Source organism: Lynx rufus, unplaced genomic scaffold (assembly GCF_022079265.1).
Source record: "Lynx rufus isolate CCGP_SWC_20201006 ecotype Redwood Valley unplaced genomic scaffold, mLynRuf1.p SCAF_21, whole genome shotgun sequence".
NCBI lineage: Eukaryota > Metazoa > Chordata > Mammalia > Carnivora > Felidae > Lynx > Lynx rufus.
In genome coordinates this window covers 18,321,032-18,343,176 of record NW_025814836.1, presented here as the reverse complement: position 1 = coordinate 18,343,176, position 22,145 = coordinate 18,321,032, and positions in this window count along the sequence as shown.

Below are 22,145 nucleotides of genomic sequence, written 5' to 3'. Positions count from 1 at the left end.
ATTTTATAGTTTTTTTGTGCAACTGTAAATGGGATCGATTCCTTGATTCCTTTTTCTATCGCTGCATTGTTGGTGTATAGGAATGCAACCGATTTCTGTGTGTAGAATTTTATATCCTGCAACTTTGCTGAATTCATGAATCAATTCTAGCAGTTTTTTGGTGGAATCTTTTGGGTTTCCATATAGATTATCATGTCATCTGCGAAGAGTGAAAGTTTGACCTCCTCCTGGCCAATTTGGATGCCTTTTATTTCTTTGTGTGGTCTGATTGCAGAGGCTAAGACTTCCAATAATATGTTGAATAACAGTGGTGAGAGTGGATATCCCTGTCTTGTTCCTGACCTTAGGGGGAAAGCTCTCAGTTTTTCCCCATTGAGGATGATATTAGCATTGGGTCATTCATATATGGCTTTTATGATCTCAAGGTATGCTCCTTCTATCCCTACTTTCTTGAGGGTTTTTATCAAGAAAGGATGCTGTATTTTGTCAAATGTTTTCTCTGAATCTATTGAGAGGATCATATAGTTCTTGTCCTTTCTTGTATTGATATGATGAATCACGTTCATTGTTTTGCGGATATTGAACCAGCCCTGCATCCAAGGTGTAAATCCAACTTGGTTATGATGAATAAGTTTTGAAATGTATTATTGGATCCGGTTGGCTAATATCTTGTTAAGGATTTTTGCATCCATGTTCATCAGGGAAATTGGTCTATAGTTCTCCTTTTTAGTGGGGTCTCTGTCTGGTTTTGGAATCAAGGTAATGCTGGCTTCATAGAAGGAGTTTGGAAGTTTTGCTTCCATTTCTATTTTTTGGAACAGTTTCAGGAGAATAGGTGTTAACTCTTCCTTAAATGTTTGGTAGAATTCCTCTGGAAACCCATCTGGCCCTGGACTCTTGTTTTTTGGCAGATTTTTGATTACTAATTTGATTTCCTTAATGGTTATGGGTCTGTTCAAATTTTCTATTTCTTCCTGTTTCAGTTTTGATAGTGTATATGTTTCTAGGAATTTGTCCATTTCTTCCAGATGGTACCCATTTTATTGGCATATACTTGCTCATACTATCCTATTATTGTTTTTATTTCTGTTGTGTTGGTTGTGATCTCTCCTTTTTCATTCTTGATTTTATTTATTTGGGTCCTTTCCTTTTTCTTTTTGATCAAACTGGCCAGTGGTTTATCAATTTTGTTTAATTCTTTCAAAGAACCAACTCCTGGTTTTATTGATCTGTTCTACTGTTTTTTGTTTTGTTTTGTTTTTTGGTTTCTATAGCATTAATTTCTGCTCTAATCTTTATTATTTCCTGTCTTCTGCTGGTTTTGGGTTTTATTTGCTGTTCCTTTTCCAGTTCCTTAAGGCATAAGGTTAGGTTGTGTATCTGAGATCTTTCTTCCTTCTTTAGGAAGGCCTGGATTGCTATATACTTTCCTCTTATGACCGCCTTTGCTGTGTCCCAGAGGTTTTGGGTTGTGGTGTTATCATTTTCATCAGCTTCCATATACTTTTTAATTTCCTCTTTAACTTCTTGGTTAGCCCATTCATTCTTTAGTAGGATGTTCTTCAGTCTCCAAGTATTTGTTACCTTTCCACATTGTTTACTGTGGTTGATTTAGAGTTTCATAGCATTGTGGTCTGAAACTATGCACAGTATGATCTCGATCTTTTTGTACTTACTTAGGGCTGATTTGTGTCCCAGTATATGGTCTATTCTGGAGAACGTTCCATGTGCACTGGAGAAGAATGTATATTCTGCTGCTTTAGGATGAAGTGTTCTGAATATATCTGTTAAGTCCATCTGGTCCAGTGTGTCATTCAAAGCCTTTGTTTCCTTGTTGATTTTTTGATTAGATGATCTGTCCATTGTTGTCAGTGGGGTGTTGAAGTCTCTTACTATTATGTTATTACTATCAATGAGTTTCTTTATGTTTGTGATTAATTGGTTTATATATTTGGGTGCTCTCACATTTGTTGCATAAATGTTTACAACTGTTAGGTTTTCTTGGTGAATATACCCCTTGATTGTGATACAATGCCCTTCTGCATCTCTTGATAAGTCTTTATTTTATTTTTTTTTATTAAAAAAAAATTTTTTTTTTCAAACGTTTATTTATTTTTGGGACAGAGAGAGACAGAGGATGAACGGGGGAGGGGCAGAGAGAGTGGGAGACACAGAATCAGAAACAGGCTCCAGGCTCTGAGCCATCAGCCCAGAGCCTGACGCGGGGCTCGAACTCCCGGACCGCGAGATCGTGACCTGGTTGAAGTTGGACGCTTAACCGACTGCGCCACCCAGGCGCCCCATATAAGTCTTTATTTTAAAGTCTCGATTGTCTGATATAAGTATGGCTACTCTGGCTTTCTTTTGTTGACCATTAGCATGATAGATGGTTCTCCATCCCCTCATTTTCAATCTGAAGGTGTCTTTAGGTCTCAAGTGGGTCTCTTGTAAACAGCATATAGATGGATCTTGTTTTCTTATCCACTCTGTTACCCTATGTCTTTTTATTGGAGCATTGAGTCCATTGACGTTTAGAGTGAGTGCTGAAAGATATGAATTTATTGCCATCATGATGCTTGTAGTGTTGGAGTTTCAGGTGGTGTTCTCTGGTCCTTTCTAATCTTTGTTGCTATATATATATAGCCTCCTGGATTATATATAGCTATATATATATGTGCCTCCTGGATTTTGATGTCTGTGTCTTTCCCCAGGTTAGGAAAGTTTTCTGCTATGATTTGCTCACATAACCCTTCTACCCCTATTTCTCTCTCTCTTCCTCTTCTGGGACCCCTATGATTCTGATGTTGTTCCTTTTTAATGAGTCCCTGATTTCTCTAATTCTTAAATCGTGCTCTTTTGCCTTCATCTCCCTCTTTTTTCTGCTTCGTTATTCTCCATAAGTTTGTCCTCTGTGTTGCTGATTCTCTGTTCTGCCTCAACCTTCCTTGCCGCTGCGGCACCCATCGTGAGTGCAACTACATTATAGCTTTTTTTACTTCATCCGGACTAGTTTTGACTTCTTTCATCTCCACAGAAAGGGATTCTAGTCTATTTTTGACTCCAGGTAGTATTCTTATTACCGTGATTCTAAATTCTGGTTCAGACATCTTGCCTGTATCTGTGTTGGTTAAGTCCCTGGCTGTCGTTTCTTTGTGCTCTTTCTTTTGGGGTTAGTTCCTTTGTTTTGTCATTTTGAAGGGAGAAAAGGAATTAATGAGGTAGAAAAATTGAAATTAAAAAAGTTATAATTTAAAAAATATTAAAATTAAAAATTACACACACACACACACACACACAAATCGAATAGATGATGCTAGATCCTAGGTGTGTTTTGTTCTGGGTGTTGAAAGTGGTTTGACAGAGTAGAGAAAAAGAAGGGGGGAAGGAAAAAAAAAGGAAACTGAGAATTTGAAAAAAATGAATTCACTGAAGTAGACTAAAATGAGATGATGAGGGTAAAATAGAATTTGAAAAAATTTACACAAAAGTAAAGACTATAGTAGAAAAAAATTAAGGAAAACTATTTTTAATAAAAATTAAAAATAAATATGAATTTTGTATTTTTCTGCATTTAAGAAAAAAGAAAAGAAATGAAAATGAGAAAAAAGATAAAAAAGAAAAAATAAATCATTTGAAAATTTGAAAAAAGTGAATACACTGTAGTAGACTAAAATAAAATGATGGAAGTAAAATAGAATTTGAAAAAATTTACATAAAAGCAAAAAATATAGTAATAAAAATTAAATAAAAATATTTTTAATAGAAATTGAAAGTAAAAATGAAGTTTTTCTCTTTCTGCATTCAAGAAAAAGAAAAGAAATGAAAAAGAGAAAAAAAGAAAAAAGGAAATTGAACGTTTGAAAAGGTGAATGCACTGAAGTAGACTAAAATAAAATGATGGAAGTAAAATAGAATTTGAAAAAATTTACACAAAAGTTAAAAAATATAGTAATAAAAATTAAAGAAAAATATTTTTAATAAAAATTGAAAATAAAAATGAATTTTTTCTCTTTCTGTATTCAAGAAAAAGAATTGTAAAAGAGAAAAAGAAAATAGAAAAAAAAAGAAAGAAAATTGAATAGATGAACCTGCTAACAGATTGAAGTAAGACTGAAATTGCTTCATTTTCCCCTAGAAGTCAGTGTATGTAGTGCTTTATGGTCCATAAACTAAGCCGGCGGTGAGACTTGTGTTCAAGAGCGAAGTTGGCCCAGTTGAGCGGGGCTCAGTGTAACAGCTCCGCTCTCCACTAGATGGCGCTGCTAGCCTACTGGGGTGGATTGTTGCTGCGCCCTTAGGTGCGCGTGCGTGTGCCTACGTGCATGCGCTGGAGCGGTGAAAATGCCTCCACCCAGCTAACCAGTCTCTTCTCCCAGGTCAGCAATCACGCACTGGTCCTCTGTCTTCACCTTTCGTCCACTCCCTGCTTTCTCCCTCTCCGTGACCAGGCCCCCGGCCGTACCTCTCTCCGGAGTTTTGTCTCAGACGCGGCTGTTTTCCCCGGCCCCTTACTTCCGAAGGACTGCGGCTTTGACCCGGTCCGCCCCTCTGCGGGAGGGTCTCACCGAGCAATGGCCGAATGTGGCTGCACCCAGGAACGCCTGCCGGACCCTGCTGCTGCCGGTGCCCGGAGACTGCGGCCAGGTGCCAGCTGCCCCAGAAAAAGTTCTCGAGATAGTGTAGCAGCACCGTCTCAGGGATTATGGAAAATCACCACACACATCTGGCACCAGGCTCCACCCTTAATGACCTTGTTCCAGCAGCAGCAAATGTGGCCGTTTTCTGGGGTCTGCTGGGACCCGGTGGCTTCAACAGTCTCTACCGAGTGTCCTTCCAGCAGTGGAACCGCTTTTCCCCGTGTGGCCCGAGAACCTCCCGGATCCCACTCTGCTCCTGGGGATTCGCTCTTCCCACCAGAGCAACACCAGGTACCTAGCTGCGGGGTTGCAGCCTTTGTGTTCCCCTTGTTTACAGTCTTAATGGAATTTAAACCCTCTCCTTTCTCCCTTTTTAGTTTAGTGCCCGCTGATGTTTCCAGTTTTCCACTTTCTCTCCAGCTGGTTTTGGGGAGGGGGTGCTTTTCCCGCATTCCCTGCCCCCCCACCCCGGTCTCCGTCCTCTCTCTCCGCCTGCCAAAGCGGCTCCCTGCCCACCACCGGCTTCTCTCTCCCCAAGTTCACCTCTTGCGCCGCGAACCTACTGAATTCTGTGGTTCAAGTTGTGCGGATTGTTGTATTAATCCTCCGATTAGTTTTCTAGGTGTGTAGGATGGTCTAGGGTTGGTCTGGCTATATTCATGGATGCAAGACACACAAAAAAACAAAGATTCTAGGAAGATTAAGAATGAAATGAAACAGACTAGAGCTGTCCACAAGGGTGAAGTGGAGAAATAAAAGTTGCATTATTGCTGATTACAGAATGAAGAGGAACTCTGCTTACGGGGACTATAATACATCCTCTGGAAGGTTTGGAAGTTTTGAGCCATGAGCTGGGGGACAGAGAGTCCTTGTCACTTCACCTAAAACACACACTTTTCTGTCCAAGCACCTCTGGGCCTGCTGGTTTAGATGATTTTAAAACTTCAGAGACCATAAATATGTATTCCTTCAGAAAGGGACTATCCTCTACCCAAGTTAATGTGGTCACCACATTGGATAATTTTGCTGGGAAGGGAGGTCTGTTTAATCAGTAAGTGTCACTCAAACCCACTGTCCTGTCCTCCTCTTCTTATATACATTAAATAATCTCAGTGATTCCAATTTGTCAAAGTCAGCCTATGTGATTTCATTAGGGCATGAACAAAAGACCCATAGCAATGTCTTTGCAGGAAAATTAGACTTTGGACTGTATCACAAAAGAATGTTTCAAAAATGCTTAGAAAAACAAGCAATAGACGTAATCAATAGACGAACATATTATAAGTGACTCTTGTTTATTAACATGTTTCTTCCAGAAATACAAAACAAATTCTATCGACCTCAAAAATATTTGAAAGAGATAAAATTAGACTTTAAAATGTGTTTCGTAAAGTGTGTTTCTTTTCAATTTGGAATTGGCCAGTTGGAGGCAAAGAAACCCACGTTTAACAGATGTTTGGAGTGGATTGCTGTTAGCTGATTTGCCAGTCTTTGTACGAGAGACAGAGAGAAAGAGAGAGAGAACGGGAGGAGAAACAAGTGGGGAGGGGCAGAGAGAAGGGGGGACAGAAGGCCAAGCCGGTTCCATGGTCTTAGCACAGAGCCCGATGCAGGGCTTGAACTCACAAACTGTGAGATCATGGCCTGAGCTGAAATCAAGAGTGAGAGGTTCAACTGACTGAGCCACCCAGGCACCTTAAGAGCTCAACATTTAAAAAATTATATTTGGGGGAAGATGGAGGAATTTGTGGTATATCAAGACAAAACAAAACAAAATACCTCCCATAGCATCTAGATGTGAAAACTCTTACTGATTAATCTACATGCCATGGATTGGCCAGTTTTGATTTGGGCTATTTTCACATAAGGGTTAAAATCTAAAAGATATTTCAAAATTTATAAATGTGAAACATTAAGTAGTTAAACACAGATTTGTCAATTAGGCTACATTTCAAATGGGGTCGAATGTTAAAAGAGCTGATCTGTGCATTTCTGGTTTCAGAAATGGAGGAGAATTTAAGGTTGTTTTTCTGCATGAGCTTTGGCCTCAGCTTTTTGGTCCATTTGAATCCTGGAGGTCCTCAAACCTAAGAGATTAAGGGAGTGTCTGTATCTTTTGTTCTCTCTTCTCTGTTCTTGATGTGATAGGTTAGGGAGATACAACAGGTGAGATGTGAGGTAGGAAGAGCTCTTCTTAAAGTTACCGGTCCATCTTTCCATACCGATTTATGCCTATGTATCATTTTTCTTTTCTATTTCAAAATTTGGGAAGTCCAAACTGTAGCTTCCCAAGAGCAATGCTGGGGGATTAAGAATTTTTATTCTCTTTTGGGAAGAGAGTCAAGAGACATGCCATTTTGGGGGAGAGGTTAAAAGTATCCAGATACGGGTGACCGGTCATGGTCGTCCCTGAATGTTTGGCCAGCAGTGTTGAATTGTTTTATAGACACTGTTACAAACGTGGCTATCTCAGTTCTTTGACTGGATGGGACATGTTTTCTAGCCTGTCAGGTATAGAGTCTTGCTCCTAGAACAGTGGTGTTTGGGAAAAAGTTAAAGGCCATCTCGCCAGGTATTCATGGGGTCCTGTGGCGTGCTCTCAGGTTTGTAAAGAATACTTTGTAGGATAGAAGGTATTGGTAATACCATCACTGTTGATGAAGTATGCTGACACACAGCCAGTGGAGGAAGGAGATGTTTCTTTGGAAGCCCGCCATCTTTCTGTCAAGCATCTGCAAGTTGAGATGACCAGAAGTCAGTTATGTTTCATAGTCCTGTGTCATACTGACCAGTCCTCAGTTCCATGGCCACGAGGTGGACAGACCCACATGCTGTGAACTGTGAAAAGGAAGTCTGCAGGTGCAGAGGGACCCATTACCTGGGTTGCAACAACTTGACAAATGGCTGAACAACCCCTTGCCATATGTCCATCTAGAGCTGTTTGGCTACGTCTGTCAATAATGTCACGTGCAGTGAGCACACCCACTTGGTGACTGAGCTCACACCGAGAGTGTGGACTAACCAGAACCAATTGTTGTTTCCCTATTTTCCATCCCTTAATTTCCCCTCTGTCCTTCCTTGTTTTCCATCTGACTGTCCCTGGAAAGTGGAATTGCCCTGATGACCTAAGTCTTTTGGTTCTTTAAAATATTGAAGTAGTAGAAATAGTTGGTTTGGTGACTGGTGACTAAAATTTTAACGTTTAATACTTTGCAATCCACATATTAGCAAACACTTATTAAAAACTTACTGTGTGACAAGAGCTGTGATACAGATTACCTCCTTTAATTATCATAATCACCTAATGATATAGGTATTGTCCCCCCCCCACCTTAGAGATGGGGGGCCTGAAATGTAGAAAGACAAAGTAACTCAGCAAAGTCCAAAGAGTGATTCAGAGGTGAGGCTAAGGTCTGGCCCCTCGTCACCAGGCATATAGAACAGTGTAATCATTCCCCTGAGTTCCTCCCAAAGAAGCCGGGGTGTAGATTAGTCATTGGCTATAGGTGTTTCCAAGCCACCAGGACAATAGTAACCAAATTGAATGCCATCTTCAGTTCTGAGAATTCCACAGGATGGTGATTTTTTAATAGGACCCTCCTCACTTAATTATGGATGGACAGATGAAGAAACATGATAGTTGAATGGTGAGAGGCAATTAAATGTCACATTTGTAATATTTAATCACTGGGTCGATTCAAACACTGGCCTAACACTGCACCCATAGCACTGGATCAGGGTCTTGGAGGTCCCTTGCTTTGGCAAACATTAAAGCTTCAGTTGTTGGGCGGTGGGGAGCTCTTGGGGGAGGGGTCCAAGGGAGGGTCCTGGTTCTGGGCTGGTGGTGGGGGGCCAGGGGGCATAGGGTAGTGGCTTTTTGCCAACCAGTATAGATGCATTTTAGTATTTCAGGAATATGGAAATACTAGTGTGAACTGGCTGTGTGCACACCCTGGGAGCCACAACTGGCCAACCCCAGTGAGGCATCCGTTTCCAGTGGTGTTTTCCAAGGACCTCCTAAGGCTGCTGAGACTTACCATGAATTCAAAAACTATGGAGTTGGATTTAGGTTCTGCCAGGTACACTTTTTGCTCTATTCCTGTAACACTAGAGGGCAGTAACTACCTTGAAGATGCATTATACTCCAGGGTTGGTTAGCCTTTCCTCCCAGTCTCCGTCAAGTGGAATGAGACAGCCTTTGCAAAACATTGCTTATTTCCCCTCTGTTCTTTAGGGTGCACCCAAATGTAGACATGATTTCAGAACACATTTGCTGGAGAGCCCAGGGTGTTTTTCAACCATGTATAATATACTCCAGCCTCACACAGAAGGACTTTCTTAATCTTGGTGGGGGAATTATCTAGATCAGATTCAGCTAACATTTATTAAATGCTCCTGTGGAAACCCCTAGAACCATCCTAGCAGATGGCTGGCATTTAACCCGTGCTTATTTCAGGGGTCCTTCCCCATTTGCAGCTGCTGGGGTTTTATATGGGCAAAACCTCTGGGTGTGCCTGGGAATTTGTGAAGGTAAATGTTATAAATGAGAATGCAGAAGTGAGTGGTGCTTTCTCTATTCATAATGTATCTACTCAAAAATTGAACTCTTCCGCGTATGGGAGGTGGCCCCGACATTAACCCATATTTAAACACATATAGGCATTGTCCTAACTGAGCTCGTGGGAGCACATCTTTCCAGCACAACTGATCCATGGAAAGGTGGTCAGATACACTAGGAGAAGTTCAGTTTGGGAGCCCAGAGGTTCTTGGTTCTAGTCCTAACTTATGTGATGGAGGGAAAGGCTGTGAGGTTCTGGGCTGGGTGCTTAATCCCAATCTCCTCATCTTTAAAATAGAAGAGGTGGAGAGGCCCCTGGGTGGCTCAGTCAATTGAGCGTCCGACTTCGGCTCAGGTCATGATCCCAAGGTTCATGAGTTGGAGCCCCACACTGGGCTCTCTGCTGTCGGCCCAGAGCCCACATCGGATCCTCTGTCCGCCCCCCTCCCCCCGCCCCCGCTCTCTTTCTCTCTCTTAAAAATAAACATTAAAAATTTAAAAAAAAATGGAAGAGGTGGCGAAATGACTGTAACGTCCTTCCAAGTTTTGACTCTCTACAGTGAGAACAATGTCCTCTAGGGAATGCTTACAAAGCAAAGCACAGAAATAGAATTTTCTGAGGGTGACTCTTGGTAGGATGCGAGGAAGAAAACGCATGTACTGTTAGATATGTTTCATTTTGAGACACTTCGTGGGATGTGCTTTGCTTGCTCCTCACGGTGGCTTCTGCTGAAGGAAGAAGCAGCAGGTGACCTGTAAGTGTAATGTGGAGGGAAATCTGAAATCTGGACTTAGGACTCACTTAAAGAGAAAAGGAAAATGAAGATTCTATGGAGAAAACGGAGGTTAGTTTTGTGTTCAGATGTTAACTGAGATGTTTACAAAATAGCGACAGGAAACTTCATTTGGCCACATCAACAGAAGCTATAAAAGAAGGCAATCAAAGAGGCCAGAAATTGAGAGAGAGAGAGAAAGAGGGAGAGGGAGGGAGGGAGAGAGAGAGAAACAGAGAGAGATTTGCAGCTAGAAAGTGCCAGGGTTCATATCCTGGTTCTGTCATTTACTAGATGGGTAAGCTTGGGCAAGTGAGAGACCTCTCTGAGCCTTCTTTTTCTCCTCCAATGTCTGTAAATGTGAGCTGCCTCTCCCTTTTGCTTTTCTTTGAATCTGTAGTTCTAAGGAGGAAAAAAAGCGCTTTCTGTTTCATCTATTTAATACAAATAATTCTCTCTGAAACCAAATGGGTAGAAAAAGTACCAGGAAATGTATAGAAAAGTCACAGTACACTAAATCTGTCCTGAAGAAACCATGCCATTTGCAGAACATTCCACCGCTAAAGATGAGCACACAGAGAAAAGAGACCAGAAAAGACAGATGGGGAAGGATCTGGAAATGTGTCTGAGTGTGAGTCCTGGTGTGTATCATGAAATGGACCTTCCTGGCATAAGCTTGCAGAGCAGAATCCTTTTCAGCTGGAGAAGAACAGAGATGGTCATGTGCATCAGGCCTGTTAAAGAAGGGTGGGGAAGACAATGTCATCTCAGAGATCAGTCACGAGCCACTCCCCCGACCTGAATGGGAGCCCTGTCGGGGAGCCTGCTGTGGGGCTATGAATAGCAATCCTAGCAATGGTACCAGTGGGAAAGGCTTTGTGGAGGGCACCGTATATCAAAGTGGGGAAGCCAAGCTGGCAGAGGAACTTGAGAAAAGCACTTATATGCAAACGTGTGGCACCTCTTGTGGACTTCCAGAAAGAACCAGGTGAAACTTTTAAATGGGATTGGAAATCCTACGTTACCAGCCCAGAGGAAATCTTAAGAGACCTAGCTGATTACTGTAAACATGACCCACTTTACGGGAAACTTAGAAACGTAGGCCATGCCCCCTGTGAAGAATGACTGAGAGAAGTTCAGGTTTCTCACATAGAAAAGAAGTATAAGAAGATGGAGTGGAGTTTAGCAGAAACACTCTGGTGTTAGGGTTTCATGGAGTCCAAATGCAATGCCTGAGACACCAACAGGAATGCATCCGAATTGCATGTTTTTGTGATTTGATCGTACATATTTTTCTTTTTTGGCCTGCCTCATATTAAAGAACTTTGACTTCATAATTTTGCTAAAGGAATTTTGGCAAGCAAAATAATAGACTCTCTGCAATTTACATAATCTTGCTTTAAAAAAAATCAATATTGCTTCTGCATGAAGTTCTCCAATGTAATTTACACCACATATAAGATTTTCCCTGGAGAAACCTAGTCTAAAGGAAAGAGGATCAAGAAGAGAGACAGAATGAATTAGGTGATGGACACAGAGAGAGCACAGAAGGCGAGGAAGAGGCCAGGACATGGAAAGAGGCCAGGTCAGAAGGGACAGCAGGTGGTGCACACAGAAGCAAGAAAGAGGTCATCTGAAAAATTCTAAGAAGACAGAAGGAGAATGTGTTCAGAAATTCTGATTCCTCCAACAGGGGGAACCTGAAAAGGTGAGAAGCAAAGATTATAGGCTCCGGTCAGCACTGTGCATTCCAATAGGTCAGAGGGAGATGGGATTCATGTTTAAGGATGAAGTTTCAGCAGGACAGTTTCAGCGGGATGTACATGCAGCACAGTACAGTAGTTGGAGAAGATTCTAAAGAAGGCACTGGGAAGCTGCATCCCTGGGTCAGAAGTGGACAGTCAGGTCTTTAGTACCACATGCCCAAGGAGTGCCCAAGGATTCCAGAACAGTGTCTGCCTATCCTCTGTCCTGGTTGTGGATGCCTCTGGGGCACCATTTTGAATCCCCTTGGCTTTGCCCCTTCTTTCAACTGATTCTACTGTGGCAATCCATCCGTACAGTTTCCTCCATTTCTGACACCACAGCATGGCACAGCTGAAGAACTGCTCAGTACGCACCAATGCTCAGCTCTGAAAATGGAGGGGAGTCCATGCCCTGTAGGAGAAAGCCCTAGACTATCATGGGAAAGGACCCTAGGATAAATGCTTTCCAAAACCCCAGGAAGATGGTTCAGAGACCCATTTCATGACTTCTCAGGTGATCGTGTGTGAGTAAGTGGCCCAGGAACGAGGGCCAGTTAGACCCTGCAAATGCTTCTTTGTATAGGTTTCCTTAGTCTCCTTTCCTTTCCCTGTCCCTCTGTCCTGCTCACTGGAATCATCCTCCCAAATAAACTACTCTGACATCAACCTTTATTTCCGGCTCCACTCCAGGCTGACACAGGCTAGGAAAATAATAGACTGAGTGAGAAGGAGCTAAGCCTCCCTGGGAAGGCTTCTTGTACATAACCTATCACCTTGCAGGGCAGGGGTAGGAGGGGCTTCAGAGCAAACAGTGGGGACACTTTCCCACTCCTTTGCTTTGGAGGGTACAGCTTGGGCCGGGTTTCTCCCTGGTTAAGGACACTCCTGTTTCAGTTCCTCTGCTCTTCAGAGATCATGTCACAGAAAACACATAGTTTCAGACTTAAAATCCCATACACTTCTCCAGACCAAAGGCTCTCAGTTTCCACAAAGCTTAGTTTTAAGATAGGATTTCCAGATCTGCTCACGGATTTGGTCTCTGGCCTATGCGTGCAGACCTAGTCATCAACGTTCCCCCCAAATTGGTCTCCTGAACCCTGGACATCCCTCCAGCTGTGACCTGACCAAAGCAATTGCAGGGGGATTCTTGCTTCTTGTCACTGAGACTTAGTTCTTGGTCACATAATTGGGACCCAGATAGTAGAATGCAGATCTTGGCTTTCAGAGAATTCAATTACAGTGTTGGAAGCACTAATTACCTGCTTTAAAAACCAACATTATTAGCCAAGAATAATTATTACTCCAAGGAAAGTGAAAACAATCAGGAAGGCCACTTTCAATAAAGCCACCTTCAATTTCAGCTTTCCTCCTTAGCAGAGTGGGGAACACACCCATTCCCCATCCTCCTCCTATTAAAAAGGAAATCCTCAACAGCAAGCAATCTGCTACTGAATTCCATTTATATTTTGTACCTTCAGTGTGAATAGTAATTAGACATAGTGACAAAAACACAACATGTGGCTCATACAACTTTTGGAATTTGTTATTTTAAACTCATTTTCAGGGTATAAATGACTTTTGGAGTTGGAGTTGTTGTTGGTGGGTAAAGCATGTGAAGTGTGTGTGTGTGTGTGTATGTGTGTGTGCTTGTGTGCGTGTGTGTAGGGGGTGGGTATCCTAGTGAGGCTTCGTGGTTACCATGACTACACCACAAAACTCCCCTGGCAACTTGAACAGTGTATGGGCAAAAGGAGGGTCTGAAAAATCATACAAATGAAATCAGAGGGGGTTACAAATTCCCAAATTGGAAAACTATATTTCCTTAAATATCACTACCATCTGGGCACATTCTCTTTTAAGATTCTGTACTCCAGATGCATTTTTGTCAAACAAAGCAGAGTTATCTTTAGTAATAGAACATTGAAGGAGCAGTGACTGAATGTAACAATTCTAAGGAAATCTGGGAATCGACTCCACAGTGCTGCTTGATTTCACTGGCATTGTCGGGGGTCTCTGTGCCGCATAAATAAACTATCCCCTCAAGGGGAGCACCCTTGTTGAACTAGGGAGGGTGAAGTGGACAATACGACAATTCTTGTCATCTTTTCTTCAAAAATTTTTAAGTGTTTTTTTAAATTTATTTTTGAGAGAGAGACAGAGTGTGAGCAGAGAAAGAGGGAGACATAGAATCCAAAGCAGGTTCTAGGCTCTGAGCTGTCAGCACAGAGCCCGACATGGGACTTGAACCCATGAACCGTGAGATCATGATCTGAGCTGAAGTCAGATGCTTAACCAACTGAGCCACCTGGGCATCCCTCTCATCATCCTGTCTTAATCTACACCTGCCACATCTCTAGTGGGGCTGTCTGGGCTCCCAAGCACACCATGGCACTGGGGAGAGATAACATAAGGAAGGAGGGTAAGGATGAACCACTGACTTTGGGCCTCAGGTTCTACATCCACAAATAACCAGGTTTGGAGTAAAAAGTCTTCCAGATGTTTTACTTTTCACTTTACATTTTCATTGCTTACACATGTCGTGTAAGGTCAGTGGGTGGAACAGAGACTTCTGGAATGATAGCATGAGGTCCTCTCTTGATCCACTCACCAGTGAGACTGGAGAAAATGCTTTAAAAACCCAACCATTAAGAACCTCTGGATGGGGCGCCTGGGTGGCTCAGTCGGTTGAGCGTCCGACTTTGGCTCAGGTCATGATCTTGCAGTCTGTGAGTTCGAGCCCCGCATAGGGCTCTGTGCTGACAGCTCAGAGCCTGGAGCCTGCTTCGCATTCTGTGTCTCCCTCTCTCTCTGCCCCTCCCCCACTCATGCTCTGTCTCTCTGTCTCTCTCTGTCAAAGATAAATAAACATTAAAAAAATTAAAAAAAAAAGAACTTCTGGAAATGGTCCCGTTTGCAAATGACAAGTGAAAAAAAACATGGATTCAAAAAAATCTATGCAAATTAGGTAAATGGTGGAGCTTGTAGAATCTGAATCAAGACACTTCCTTTATCACCCACTCCTGCTCAGCAAAGAGGAGACTCCACTCCAGGCTGCTGTGGCCAAGAACACCGGGCTCCCTTGTCCCTGCTTCCAGTTGGAGGAATTTCTTCCCAGGAAAGCCCTCTTATTTTGCCCCAAATTATCTGCTGCTGAGGCAAAGATGCAGGTTAGTGGGCGTGGGAGGTGGGGACTCCCTTCTTCTGCCCAGCCCCCACATGAGGGACAATGTTCTACCTTAGGCATCGTGTGCAGTCAGTGTTGGGGTCTTGTTGCCTTTGCCAGGGCTTGTGAGGTGGTGGTTCCATACCAGCAAAGGCAAAGCAAGAGTACTTTAGGTTGTATTTCCTTCTCAACCCTTCTCAACAAAGTGCTCAGGAAGTAGACCAGAGTGTCCCTCACAGCAAAGGTTGCCCTAGCCTCCAGCTCCAGAGATATCACTCAGAGATTTTGCCCAGGAGATTAGCAGACCGTAAGACAGAGAGCTTCTAATCTCGTCAATTCAGCGTGGAGAAGTTCAAACCTCAGGGAGAGTGAAGGTTGTGGTAAAAGGTAATTAATTGGGTAGGGACTCATAAATTTAATGAAGATACGGCCCAGGCTATAGGCAGGCTAGTTTTCAGGAGAGAACTGGGGAAGGAGTTGGTAGGAGCTGGTAGGAGCTCTTCTGGGCTCAGAACAATATCAGACACAGATTCACAGGAACCGTTCCTCCAAAGGAACCACAATCTGGATTACGGTATAGAGCAATTTATGTCCCCGGGAGAGTTGTTGAAAACAGTAGACAAGGAGTAGAGTTTAACAGCTCTGGTTAAGTCAGAGGAAGAGACAAAGAGAACCCAACCAATACCTTCATTATCCCCAAATCTGCACCTTCTGAAGAGCAACACCAGAGGCTTAACACTGTGTGCGTGTGTGTGCGTGCGTGCGTGTGTGTGTGTTGGGGGCGGGGAGGGAGGTGTGGATTGGAATAGACTTCACTAAAATCTGGTCAGGCACCCCAAAATACCAGTGACAAAATACCAGTACCCAAAGTTGCTACAATATTTAATCTCCAATGTTCGGTTACCAACAAAAAATTATGAGGCCTATAAAGAAATGGGAAAGTGTAACCTACACATGAGGGAAACAAAGAAGACAATAGAAACTGCTTGTGGGAATGACCAGATGTCAGATTTAACAACCAGAGGCTTCAAAGTAGTCTTTGTAAATATGTTCACAGAATTGAAGGAAGCCATGATTAAAGAAGAAACAGAAGGCAGTGTCACATCAAATAGAGAATATTCACAAAGAAATAAAAATTATAACATACAGCCGAGTGGAAATTCTGGAGTTGAAAAAATACATAACTGACATAAAAATTTGCTACAGGGGCTCACCAGTTGATTTGAAACAGCAAACCCAAGAATTCCCAAACCTGTAGATTAAAAAAGACTGTGCAAGATGAGAAATAGAAAAAAAGTGAATGAAAATGAACAGCATCTCAGAGAAACGTGGGAGACCATCAATCGTACCAATTTATGCATAATGGGCGAACAGGAGAGGAAAGAGAGAGAGAGGAGAAAACATTCAAAGAAATAGTGGCTTACAAGTTATTTAAGATTGCTGTAGCAAGTGAAGCAATATGAAGATGTATGAAGTAAATGCTGACAATCTTTCACTCACAAATGTGTTCCTGACCCTCCCCCCAGGCAGCCAGTACAACTGCTTGGTGTGTATCCTTCTAGACTTTTTTACATGCTCATGCAAAAATAAGCAAACCTACGTATTTAGCTTTTTAATATACAATATAGAGGGATAATATTCCATTGTTTGATGCATCACGATTTATGTAGCTATTTCCCTATTCAACCATTGCCTTGTTAGATCTTTAAAAACTGTGATTCTGTTTATCTAATAGCAGTCATCACCATGTAAAACTTATTCCCAACCACATCTAGCCCAATTTTAGAAGTTCAGGGAAATACCTGTGCTAGAATAGCTGCAGTAGAATTCATTGTCCTATGAATACTTACGCATGGGAGGTCACAGTGGGAAAAGAAAAAGATGACAAAGATGAACTTGATCAGTATTCCATTTGGTTCAGCCCAATTTCCCATGTATCAAGTGTGATTTTAGTAGACGTTTAGACTGTGTGTTAGTATGGCACAGAAAAAAAGGCTACGGATTTGGAGTGAGTGGCTGAGTTTGAATTCACGTTAGTCACCATTTCAGTTGACAACGGCCATGATAATGTTAGATAATGACCAATTGCAAAATCCCAGTAGTGCACAACAGTGAGGACTAATGACGGTTGGGGGTGCGGGGGATAGACTGATCAAGCCTTGGCTCAGTTGGGGTGCCTTGCTTCATGTGTCTGGCAAGAAAACTAGGCTGATGATGGCAGAGGTGCAAGAGAATACCCGCAACTATGGTAATCTTTCTGCACTTTTGCAGCCTCTGCTTACATCCTGTCTGCTAACCTCCCATCAGCCGAACAAGTCACGTAGCTGAACCCAGAGTCACCAGAGCACTACAAGCTTACGTACATGGCGACACAAAGGGACGCATGATCCTGTTATTGGGGATGAAGTAAAGATTTGGAACCATCGCTCGGTCTATTATAGTCATTTGTGAGCAAGTTACTTTGTGTTATCTGAAAGAAGGAGATAATAGTATGCACCTTTGTAATTTTGTTTTGAGCGTTAGTTGCAATATTGTAGGTACATCCCTTGGCATGTAGTACATAATCGATGGCTATTAACTTCCTTGCTTTATAACAGCTACATTGGAATATATGACGGTTTTATGTTCAAAATCTTAAACCATGTTGATCAAATTGAAAAAATTTGAAAAGCGTAGGCCATAAGTTAAAAAAATGCTTTTCTCAACACACTAGTACAATAATGACTTCCACATTACGTATTAAATACCACGTGCACACATACTTGTGCACACATACTTTTGCACATTTGCATCCTGAGTATATGGGCCATTCTGAATTTTGCTATTTAAAATTTTCTCACATCAAAACACTGTGTTACAGGGGCTCAGCTGGTTAAGTGTCCGACTTCGGCTCAGGTCATGATCTCACAGTTTGTGGGTTTGAGCCCCGCATCAGGCTCTGTGCTGACAGCTTGGAGCCTGGAGCCTGCTTTGGATTCTGTATCTCCCTCTCTCTCTGCCCTTCCTCAACTCTCACGCGTGCACGCTCTTTCTCTCTCTCTCTCTCTCCCAGAAATAAATAAACATTAAAAACAAAACAAAACATTGCTTTATACTTCTTATACTGTTTTCCCTCATAATCTCTTTCTGAGGCTTTGTGATAGTTTATCATTTGGCTGGACCATATGAGGCAAACTATTTCATGGAGAGGTTTTGAGGCCTCTAGCCTGAGCATCAATTACCTGGGCTGGTGTCCTTTTGGTTTCAGAGTGTTGGCACCTGCTGAGTGATGGTGGGGAAGGTCTCGGGGCATGGGGGTTCTTGAGCTCCTATAAATCCTCTCTTCCCTGAGAAGACAAGCAAGCATGCAGGAAAAGTAATAAAGTCCTCAATGTTATATTAGTGTGACTGTGCCCGAGGGAGGAAAAACAAAGCCATCTGCAGGTGCTGTCAATGACAATGACACATAGCACCCAGCTCCAGCCCCACAGAGCTGATTTTGTGGTCTAAGATATTTTAGTCGGATGTAGGGCTAGATCTGTGGTTTTGTAAATCCAATGAAGGAGCCATATTGGCTCATTTGTTAAATTTGAAAGCGGTAAGTGAAGTGGACCTAGAATTGGTTTAATAAGGAAGTGGCTAAACAGGTGTGGCGAGTGGCAGGTGAACCCCATTCCCTGGGCAGGATCAGTACAATTGGGGAAGGTTTGGGCAGCAAGTCACTGCTCTTTTTTTTTTTTTTTTTTTTTAAATTTTTTTTTTTTTAACGTTTATTTATTTTTGGGACAGAGAGAGACAGAGCATGAACAGGCGAGGGGCAGAGAGAGAGGGAGACACAGAATCGGAAACAGGCTCCAAGCTCTGAGCCATCAGCCCAGAGCCCGACGCGGGGCTCGAACCCACGGACCGCGAGATCGTGACCCGGCCGAAGTCGGACGCTTAACCGACTGCGCCACCCAGGCGCCCCTCACTGCTCTTTTGAGGGGACTCACGTGACAAGCCACTGTTGCTAAGGCTTGTCCATTACCAGCTTCCAGAGGCTCCGTGTCAAATTAGGGACTCCGTATATGTAGGAAAAGGGATTTTGTTTGGGGTTGTCTGATAAACATTTTCTTGTGAATTGCCTTGTGGAGGTGAGACTGGCTCCCTGAGGGTCCCGAACCCCACCATGTCATAAGCAGCAGCTCTCTAGAGGTGATTACATCGAGGAACTTCACAGGGTACTCTGAGTATTCATCCTATTTCCCGTAAGCATCTTTCGATTTCCCTGTGGAGCATTTCTTCTGTTTTTGTGCCTCAGTTTACATGCCCAGCAATGGATCCCCGAGTTAATGGATAAATGACCTGATGTTTATATAACTATATAAAGTGTTACCTAAATGTGGCCATTATTATCTTGAGACCTTAATGAATTAAGTGAGATAATTAAATGAGATAGAGCCAGTTAACGTTCTAAGCATATAAACGCATTGAATTGTAGATACTATCACTATTACTACAAGATGTTTGAGTTTTATCTCCTTGTAGGTAAGATGTCTCAATGTTAACAGGGGCCTCCTGCAGATAGAGACTGAATCTGCCTTTTTCTCCATTTGAGTTTGGCTCTACAGAGCCAAGTGTCCTGAGGTCACATAAGTTTGAGAAATGCTGCATGGTTCTGTGTGTGTGTGTATTTCTAATACACATTCAGACCATAGAGCTAATGTGCCTGAAAAACACACTTTGGAAATATTTTCTCACAACCTATGGAAGGAGAGTGAAAATTTCAGATGGGGAGAATCATCGGGGGAATTAGAATTCTGATCTCTTCTCAAACAATGCTAATTCAGAAGCTGTCCTTGTCGCCTCCAAGGAAAATGCAGGGGATTTATTAACATCTCCTCTGTGCCAGGCATTGATCCTGGCACTTCAGATACAGTATTGCTAATAAAAGTATACTAATAGCTACCATTTATTGACCACCTAGAATGTGCCAGGCATTTCGTATAAGCGATCTTTACTACCCTTAACGTTTTTTGAAGAGTAGGTGGTATCATCCCCAGCTTACAGATGGGGAGATGGAGGTTCCCAGGGCAAGTATGTGGAGCTAAGTTTCAAGTACAGGTTTGAAGGCTTCACAGCTTCTCTTTGTGAAACCCTGATAGAATTTGGCATTTCCAGCAGCACTTAAGGAAGACTAGGGAAGGAAAGAGGAAAAGAAATAATCATAACAGCAGATGTTCACGTTCCTTCTACGGTTTAGAAAATGTTCCCCAACGCAGTTTCCCATTGGATTCCAAGCATGCCCGATTGGGGCCCAACCTCCCTTTCCAGCCTCCATATGCCCAGTGCTGCCTGCGGGAGGCTCCATCCACGGAGCCCACGTGTCATCTCTCAACTCACGTGGCTCTTGTGACTTCCTGCCTCTTCTCACAATGATCCCTGGTCGCGGCTGACTTGATGGACCTTTCAAGTTCCAGTCTGCCTTCCCTGAGCACCTTGCCCAAGTCCTCCAGGCAGAATCAACCAAGCTGCTTTCTTTGTGCCATAGGATTTTATTCAAACCCATTTATTGCAGTTATCAGATTGAATCATAGATCCTGGTTGACAGAATGAATGGGTTAGGATGTAGCAGCTCTCTCAGGCAGGCATTCATTCTTTCTTGCTTTTTGTTTTTGAGGTTTATTTATGTATAGCAAGTTGAGGAGGGGGGTAGAGAGAGAAAGAGAGAGAATCTCAAGCAGGCTCCACGCTGAGTGTGGAGCCCAACACGGGGCTCAATCACATGGCTCTGGGATCATGACCTAAGTTGAAACCAAGTGTGGGACACTCAACCAACTGATCCACCCAGGCACCCCCTCCTGTGTTTTCTTGAAATATTCCCTCTGCAGGCTGGTTTAACTTTTAGGTCTTCAATCAGATGGAACAACAAGATAGAACAAATCAGCCAGAGGAGGTGGGATGAGGGTTTTCCCTTTGGATTGGAATCTAAAGCCATATTACCAACAGCCATAGTATTCACTGTAGCCATGGCTTGCATGGCAAGTCTCCCTGATTTTTTTTTTTTTTGTAAATTTACTTTAGAGATAATGAGGAAACCCTTAAATCCAGATTATAGTTTGTCTGTTCTAAGAAGTGCCTGTTAAAGCAGCATCTAACACTATTCTGGACAATGGAGAAAATAGCACTTTAGGTATGCAAAGCGATGGCCCATGGCCTCTTTTGGGTGCATCTCCAAGCCTGGCCCATGGATCTTTCTCCTCCATTACCACTTAGCCCCCTGGAGGCTTGTCTTCTGATTGGTTGGTTGGGACTGCAGAAATGTAGCTTAGACTTCTCAAGAAGAGCCAAAAAAAAGCGTGGTCTTTTTTATTCATCTTTTTTTCCTTTGTCTTAGACTTTTTTTTTTTTTTTTTTTTGAGATCAAGATTGTCTATTACGGTCTGGCTCCCTCACATGAGAGGGTGGGCCTTGAATGTTCCACATTCACTGAAGGCTGAGATACCATTTTATCCTGAAGCCATAATCTCAGAGCTGAACCAGAGAATGAACCTGGTTGTGCCTGGGCTCACCTGTCTGTTTCACTAATTCTTCTTACTGACTGTAGACCTCATGTAAGATTCAGACTTTGACCTTCCTCAATTTTACCCAAAATATATATTATATATATATTATATTATATCTCAGATGAATACTTTTATGGCCATATATTTTTTTACGTATCATTTTAAAACCTAAGTTACTAGAGAATTCTGGGGATGGCTTCAATTATACCTAAATGAATGGTGACCTTCAGACTGGTTGCCTTGGGTGGACATACCATTAATCAGGATCACTTAAGTATAAGTGGAAGACAATCACTCTGGCTGAATTAGACAAAAGAGGGATTTATTTTAAGGACACTGGGATGTCTCACAGAATCTGGGAACACAAATATGACCAGTTCCTGGGATCAGAAACAGAGATGCTCTCAGGGTTCAATTTCTATTTCCATCAGAAACAGAGATGCTCTCAGGATTCAATTTCTGTTTCTTTTATCTCTGATTCTCTCTACATATCCCTTTCATTCTTCCCCTTTTTTATGTATAAGTGGTCCTTCCATTTACTTACATCACAGGAAGCTAGAATATAAACCCAGCATGCACGTCCTATCCTACAGTAAACCATTCAAGGACTGACTGACTTTCTTTTTCCTTGGTTCTAGTTCCAAGACGCCCACGCCAGCCCTCTAGTTGGCTTAACTCGGGAGAGGTGCCTGACTCACAGGGGTCTCCTGGTAACCATCTGGATGGAGTTGTCAGATGCGGTAGG